Source organism: Rhinoderma darwinii, chromosome 1, assembly GCF_050947455.1.
Source record: "Rhinoderma darwinii isolate aRhiDar2 chromosome 1, aRhiDar2.hap1, whole genome shotgun sequence".
NCBI lineage: Eukaryota > Metazoa > Chordata > Amphibia > Anura > Rhinodermatidae > Rhinoderma > Rhinoderma darwinii.
Window position 1 is genome coordinate 66,879,623 of NC_134687.1, and position 8,430 is coordinate 66,888,052.

The window sequence follows — 8,430 nt, forward strand, 5'->3', positions numbered from 1 at the left end:
TACTTGATCAATATTGATTAGAGAAGGAAGGATATCGACCAGCCTGTTGGCCAACACTTTTGAATATATTTTCAAATCGCAATTTAGCAAAGAAATTGGTCTAAAATTTTCGGGTCTATCAGGAGATTTGCCTGGTTTCGGGAGGGTAATTATTAGTGCTTGTAGCATTTCTTTAGGAAAACGACCTGAAATAGTGGCCTGATTGAACATTGATACTAGGTGAGGGGCTATAATCTGAGAGAACTGTTTATAATATTCGTTTGTTAGACCGTCTGGTCCGGGAGATTTATTAATCTTGAGTTGTTTAATGACATTTTGTACCTCTGATAATGTGAATTGTGCATTAAGGAGTGTCATTTGATCACTCGGGATCGACGGTAAATTGACCGAATCTAGAAAGCCATCTATAAGTTGCTGCGTAGGTTGTTTGGTGAGAGGATCCTTGTTTAAATTGTATAAATGACCATAATATTCAGCAAAGGCTTCAGCTATCCCCTGTGGGTTTAAGATTTTATCCCCAGATGGTTTAAAAATATAGGGTATTTTAGCCTTCAAAGGTTTGTTTTTAAATTTATTAGCTAACATCTTCCCAGCCTTATTACCCTGCCAGTAATAGATCATTCTGCTCCATCTCAGGGCGTATTCACACTTGTGGTATAACAATTGGTGAAGTTGTGTTCTTAATTGTTTTAATTCGATTGTTAGACCTCTCGTGGTTCTCTTTTTATTAAGATCTTCTAATTTCTTAATTTTAAGCAACAATTCTTCTGTTTTAGCTAATCTTATTTTCTTTGCTGTTGCCGCAATTTTGATAAGGTGACCTCTGATTACTGCTTTGTGTGCACACCAGTTGTTAAAGGTGGACGTGTCATCCGGTTTATTAGTTTCGAAAAAGTCAGTCAACGCTTTGTGTATCTGTGCATTGTATTCCTCTTTGTTTAGTAAGGAGTTGTTTATGCGCCAGGGGGAGGTGGGAACTCGATTATATTGCTCATTAATAGAGATAGAGACCGGGGCGTGGTCCGACCAAGTGATTGTCCCAATGCTAGGGTTGATCACACGCTGGAGTAACCATTGGTCAGCAATAATAAAGTCAATTCTAGAATAGCATTTGTGGGGGTGAGAGAAAAAAGTATAATCTCTTTCTGAGGCATTACAAGTTCTCCATGTGTCATAGAGATTTCCCCTGAATAAAATATTATATATATCTGTGTTTTTTTCTTTTGGTTTGCTCCTACTCTTATCTAATTGAGGAGTCAGTACTCTATTGAAGTCCCCACATAGTATTAGGGAACCAAATTTATTATTCTCAATTCGTTTAAGTAGACGTTTGAGAAATCTGCCTTGATGCTTATTAGGAGCGTATAGTGAGACCAAGGTGTATTTCTCATTGTTAATAAGGCACTGTATGATTACAAACCTATCACATTTATCATAAGTTACTTGTATAAGTTGAAAGGCCAAAGAATTTTTGATAGCAATCAACGTCCCCTTTTTCTTGCCTAAGTTTGGGGTACAAAAAATATGGGGGAACTGTGCATTTTTAAGCCTGTGGATGTCTTTCTCCAAGAGGTGTGTCTCTTGTGCACATAACACATCACATTTCAGCATTTTACACTCTTTCCACATGAGAGAGCGTTTGAATGGACTATTAAGGCCCTTCACATTCAAAGATGATATTTTAAAGACCATTATACCCTAAGAAAGATCGATACTGTGTACTCTTGTAGCATACCTGATCTCTAAATATCTCCCCTACGTGAGTAATATTATGTGAGTGAGGACCACTTATCTCCGTTATTCCCCGACAAGAAAGACTATATGTACATAACGTATTTTTCTTATCAATCAGTAGTGATACCTTGTAACATAAAAACCTGAGAACACATATGAAAATATGTTCAAATATATCTAGCCAACTCCTTGTAAAGGAAGTTGGCCTCATGGGGGGGGGAAGAGACACAACACGTGTAACATAAGTGCCTTCCTAGCCCACATGGTTATTTAAAGGCACAGTACAACCTGCAGCAATAAGATTATCAAAAAGAAAAAAAAAAGGATATCAGACAACACCGTGAGTTCCTTATTCTGGATTCAACAGGGAGTCCAAAATTCTTGCTGGGTCATTCTCCTCTATATTCAATCAGATTGAATTCAGGGATTCTTAGGAGATCCAACCTGTGTCCATTCCTGGGATAATACCGGTGGTTTCTTTTTCGCCATCATTTGATGATCTCGAGGCTGAAAGTCGGGAAACCATTTTGCTAGAAGAGACGCTGCTTCTTTGGGTGTGTGAAGGACATGGGTGGCTCCATTTTTCGTGATGAGGAGCTTGACCGGGTAACCCCATTTATAGGGAATTTCTTGGTCACGTAGATGCTTTGTGAAAGGCGCAAATTCTCTTCTGCGATTCATCGTGGTTGGTGATAAATCTGCGTACAACAAGATGCCCACAAACCGCTCAGGGATGTCGTTATTTTTAAACGCCGACTTCAAGATTGCCTCTTTTGTTTGATAAAAATGGATTCTTGCCAGAACATCTCTTGGCGTTGTTTGCGGTAGATGTTTGGGTTTTGGCAATCTGTGTACTCTATCAATCATCAAATCTCTTTGATCCGCCTCTGGGATTAAAGCAGAAAAATAATCAATCAGGAACTCTCTGAGCTGCGCTGGCATGATGGATTCCGGTATACCGCGGAAACGAATGTTGTTCCTTCTGGAGCGGTCTTCCAAGTCAGCCAATTTTAATTTTACTGCTAGCATGTCTTCATCTGTCTCATTTTGAGCGTCCACTAAAGTATTAAAAGCAGAGGAAAATTCATCCATTTTTGTTTCAAGATGAGCTGTGCGATCACCAATATCTCTAATGTCCTTAGACAGTGTGGTAAAGGCAGTTTGGAAATCGTTTTGCATGGATGTCCTTAATTCTGACAATAGACTCCTCATATTAGATAAGGTGATGGCTGATTCCTCAGACGGGCTGCTTTCCCTAGATTTCCCCAGATTGGGCAGACTAGGAGGGAGAGAGACTGACCTGAAATCCAGTGCATACAGCTTGTCTGGTGTGCTTGAAGTTCCTTCCACACTTGGACTGCCTGCTGTGCAATGTGCTGCCTGGGAGAGGATAGGAGCTCCTAGGACCGGAGCGTTTTCCTGCAGAGTGTGGCCGGCGCCATTTTGTGAGTTTCCCGCCGGGGGATAGAAGGACGTGAGTTTAACCGGGGCAGCCGGTTTAGATCTTCCTCTCACCATCCCTGCTGCTTTGTGGCTACTTCAGGAGTCTCCAGGTATATTTTTGTGTCGGTATCCGACCTTTAAGGGTGGTTATGAGCCGCTTTATCTGAGGCTAGGAGAGGAGCTCAGACTTATGTGACCGCTCTCCTCGGCATCCGGACACGCCCCCCCTAAATTTTTTAAAATAGTCATTAGCAAGACCATCAGGACCTGGAGATTTCTGGGACTTTAGGGTATTTATAGCATCCATAATTTCTATAAATTGAAAAGGCTTGGATAAAGCAGTCAATTGAGACGACGAGATTCGCGGAAGGGAAATAGACTCCAAAAAATCCGCAATGTCAGAGGGGGAAGGCTGAGGAACAGCAGGGTCTTGATTTAAGTTATAAAGAGAAGAGTAGTATTGCGCTATAGAATTTGCAATATCCTGTGGATTAAATATAATTTATTTTTACTGGTTATAAAGAAAGGGAACTCTAGCCTTAAAAGCTTGATGTTTTAATTATTGCGCTAAGAGGGCGCCTGCTCTATTGCTATGTCTGTAATACTTAATTTTTAGTCTACGTAATGCTCTAACGTATTTATATAAGTCAAGTTGGTGTGGAGGTGGCTAATCACACGAGATCTGTCAGCACATACCTTTCCCTTGTTCAACTGCGTAAGACGGAGAATTTCCTCCAATAGTTGAAGCCTTTTAGCTTCCCTACGTTTTTTGTCTCTAGCTGCTAAGCTAAGGAAATGTCCCCTCATATAGGCTTTATGAGCACACCAAACTGTTGCGGGGGTCTCATCAGGAGTCGTATTCAATTTAAAGAGGCTCTGTCACCAGATTTTGCAACCCCTATATGCTATTGCAGCAGATAGGCGCTGCAATGTAGATTACAGTAACGTTTTTATTTTTAAAAAACTAGCATTTTTGGCCAAGTTATGACCATTTTTGTATTTATGCAAATGAGGCTTGCAAAAGTACAACTGGGCGTGTATTATGTGTGTACATCGGGGCGTTTTTACTTCTTTTACTAGCTGGGCGTTAGGAATGGGAGTGTATGATGCTGACGAATCAGCATCATCCACTTCTGTTCGTTAACACCCAGCTTCTGGCAGTGCAGACACACAGCGTGTTCTCGAGAGATCACGCTGTGACGTCACTCACTTCCTGCGCCAGGTCCTGCATCGTGTCGGCCACATCGGCACCAGAGGCTACAGTTGATTCTGCAGCAGCATCAGCGTTTTCAGGTAAGTAGCTACATCGACTTACCTGCAAACGCCGATGCTGCTGCAGAATCAACTGTAGCCTCTGGTGCCGATGTGTCCTCGCTGGTCCGACACGATGCAGGACCTGGGGCAGGAAGTGAGTGACGACACAGCGTGATCTCTCGAGAACACACTGTGTCTGAACTGCCAGAAAGCTGGGCGTTCTGAAGAGAAGTGGATGATACTTCTCGTCAGAACGCCCAGCTAGTAAAAGAAGTAAACACGCCCAGATGTTACACACATATAATACACGCCCAGTTGGATTTTTACTTTAAACACGCCCAGTTGGACTTTAGCAAGCCTCATTTGCATAAATACAAAAATGGTCATAACTTGGCCAAAAATGCTCGTTTTTTTAAAATAAAAACGTTACTCTTATCTACATTGCAGCGCCGATCTGCTGCAATAGCAGATAGGGGTTGCAAAATCTGGTGACAGAGCCTCTTTAAAGAACTCTTCCATATTGGAAATATGTGAGTCCTGGTATTTAGGGGAATGTAAAATAAAGTGATTAATCCGCCAAGGGAATGAGGGGGGTTTATTAAAAGTTTCAGATATTGACATTGAAATGGGTGCATGGTCTGACAACGTGATGAGTCCTATTTGAGAGGAGGAGACCCTATCAAATAAATATTTGTCTACAAAGAACATATCAATTCGTGAGTAGGTACCATGGGGATGCAAAAAGAATGTAAAGTCTTTTTCATTTAAATGTTGCAAGCGCCACACATCCATCAGGCCTTCTACAGACATAACCTTAAATAAATCAGAGGGAGAATGCGTAGCACCAGGAGCTGTAGAATCCAAAGAAGGCAACATGACTTTGTTATAATCTCCTACCATTACAAGATGCGCCTTTTGAAACTTGTGAATCTTTTTAAAGAGTCTGTTAATAAATCGAATCTGATGGGTGTTTGGTACATACACATTGACAATGGTATATTGCACATTATTCAAATGGCATACAAGAATAATATATCGACCTTCGGGATCTATGTGCACAAGATCCTGCACAAATGCAACCGAGTGGTTAATTATTATAGACACTCCCCTCTTTTTTGAAACTGCCGGAGCTGTGTATATATGGGGAAAGTGCTTATTTTTTAGCCTAAAAATATCTGAATGATTCAGATGTGTCTCCTGTAAACAAAATACAGATGCCTGCAACTTCTTGGCTTCAGCCCATAGTATAGATCGTTTGAAAGGGCTGTTCAGCCCTTTAGTATTCAGAGAGGAATATCTAAGCACCATAATGAAAAACAAAAAGAAAATGTCTCAAAAAACACACCCCGCGGTTTAGTAGCACCGCAACCACTCTCAGTGTGGTAGTACGACATATTAAGGTATGACCAGTGAGCTTAGCTAACAGAACAACCGAGTCCAACATGGGGACCAGGAAACAAAAACCAAAGTAAAACAATCCAGGCCACACCCGACGAACCGACAGTGCAAACCTAGAAGGGAGGGAAATCTGCATCAACAAATAACTTACATGACCCCACCCTAGGCCATAATAATGAAAGAGCTCACCAGACCTAAATAGGAGGAGAAAAGGACATAAACCAATTACAGCATATAACTGCCTCCATGAAGGCGCCTCATACACACAAATTGTATTTCACCAGTGTAAGTACAAAGCAGAATGAAATAGCTGTATACAGTTAAGATATAGATGACCGACGATGACGGACCTCTCGCCACTCCGCATCAAGGCGGTGAAGCTTCTTAGGCAGAGAGACATCACGAGGCAGTGAGGAGGATCCAGACTTAGAGAGGCCCCCGACCTCTAAGTTCCAGTTGTTAAGGAGAGCAGCGGCCTTGGCCGGAGTATCCACCACATGTTTCGAATCCTTGTACAAGATAATCAGTTTAACAGGAAAACCACATTTATAGGGAATCTGGCAGTCACGAAGAATCCGTGTAGTTGACACAAATTCTCTCCTGCGTAGTAATCACTGGCGTAGCTATAGGGGTCGCAGCGGTCGCAATTGCGACCGGGCCCAGAAGCCAGGGGGGCCCACGGCCCCCCGCACCACATCAATAAAAAGTTACTATAGTAACTCGGGCCGCGGGCCCCTGTTACTATAGTAACATACTTTACTTACCTTCCTGGTTCCGGATCGCAGCGGAGGTCCTGACGTCAAGCGCTGTGCGCAGCGCATGACGTCACAGCGCTATGCGCCGCACACAGCATCGAGACAACAGAACTCCCGCCGCGGCCAAAGAGGAAGGTAAGGTTATCCCTGACTGGCGGGGTCTGACTCCCGGGACCCGCCAATTAGCTGTTTTGAAGGGGCCGCAGCACTCGTACGAGAGCTGCTCCCCTTCATTCCTGTCACTTCATTCCGGTCACACTGTGAATCCGTGTCGGCGATTCACAGTGTGGGCGAGTAGTGAAATGAAGGGGAAGCAGCTCTCGTACGAGTGCTGCGGCCCCTTCAAAACAGCTGATTTGCGGGTCCCGGGCGACACATCAGCTATTGATGGCCTATCCTGTGGATAGGCCATCAATGTTTAGGGACTGCACAACCCCTAAGACTACGATGTATCAGGCTTAGGGGGCCCATGAGACAGGATCACAGATTGTGTGATCCTGTCTGCTGGGCCCTGTATCTAAGCCAATCACATGGTAGGCTTAGATACATGGCCCATGTGTGATCCTGTCTGCTGGGCCCTGTATCTAAGCCTACCACACTGTAGGTTTAGATACAGGGCCCCAGCACACAGTAATCTTATACTGTATAAGATTACTGTCTGCTGGACCCTGTATCTAAGCCTACCTTGTGGTAGGCTTAGATACAGGGTCCCACAGACAGTATCACACATGGGCCCTGTATCTAAGCCTTAGGGTATGTGCACAGACACTAATTACGTCCGTAATTGACGGACGTATTTCGGCCGCAAGTAAAGGACCGAACACAGTGCAGGGCTCCTAGTATCATAGTTATGTACGATGCTAGGAGTCCCTGGCTCGCTGCAGGACAACTGTCCCATACTGTAAACATGTTTTCAGTACGGGACAGTTGTCCGGCAGCGAGGCAGGGACTCCTAGCGTCGTACATAAGTATGATGCTAGGAGCCCGGCTCCCTGCACTGTGTTCGGTCCGGGACTTGCGGCCGAAATACGTCCGTCAATTACGGACGTAATTCGCGTGTGTGCACATACCCTAACACATGTGTTACTAATCATTTTTTGTGTGTTTTCTTACAGGTTCGGTCGTTGGACTACGGCGGATTCCAGGACTACTTCGATGACGGCTTTTTTTTTATTAATAAAATGGTTAATGAGGGCTGTGTGTTTTTTTTTTATTTCAATAAAATATTTTTTCTATGTCTTTGTGTTTTTTTTTAAACTATATTACTACCGCCTTAGTAATGGCCGCCGGCTGATTGACAGCATCCATTGCTAAGGCGGGGCTTAGTGTTAGCGGATGCAGAGGCGAACACTAACCCCCTTTATTACCCCGGTACCCACCGCCACCAGGGGTGCTGGGAAGAGCCGGGTACGATCCAGTACCTGCCCGTCACTACAGATGGTCGGGTACTGGTTTGTACCCGGCTCTTCCCAGTACCCCTGGTGGCGGTGGGTACCGGGGTAATAATGGGGGTTAGTGTAGCCTCTGCACCGGCTAACATTAAGCCTCGCCTTAGTAATGGAGGTTGTCAATCAGCCTGCGGCCATTACTAAGGCGGTGATAATAACGTTTAAAAAGATACAAGCACATAGAAAAAATATTTTATTGAAATAAAAAAACAACCCTCATTAACTATTTTATTGAGAATAAAAAAAACGCCGTCATTGAAGTCCTCGTATCCGAAGTCCAACAACCGAACCTGTAAAAAAAACACAAACACAAAAATAATCAGTAACACATAAAGAAGCAAAATTATTATTCTTACCTATCCTGGGTCCAGCGCTGGAGCCGCAATGTCAGCGAGCTG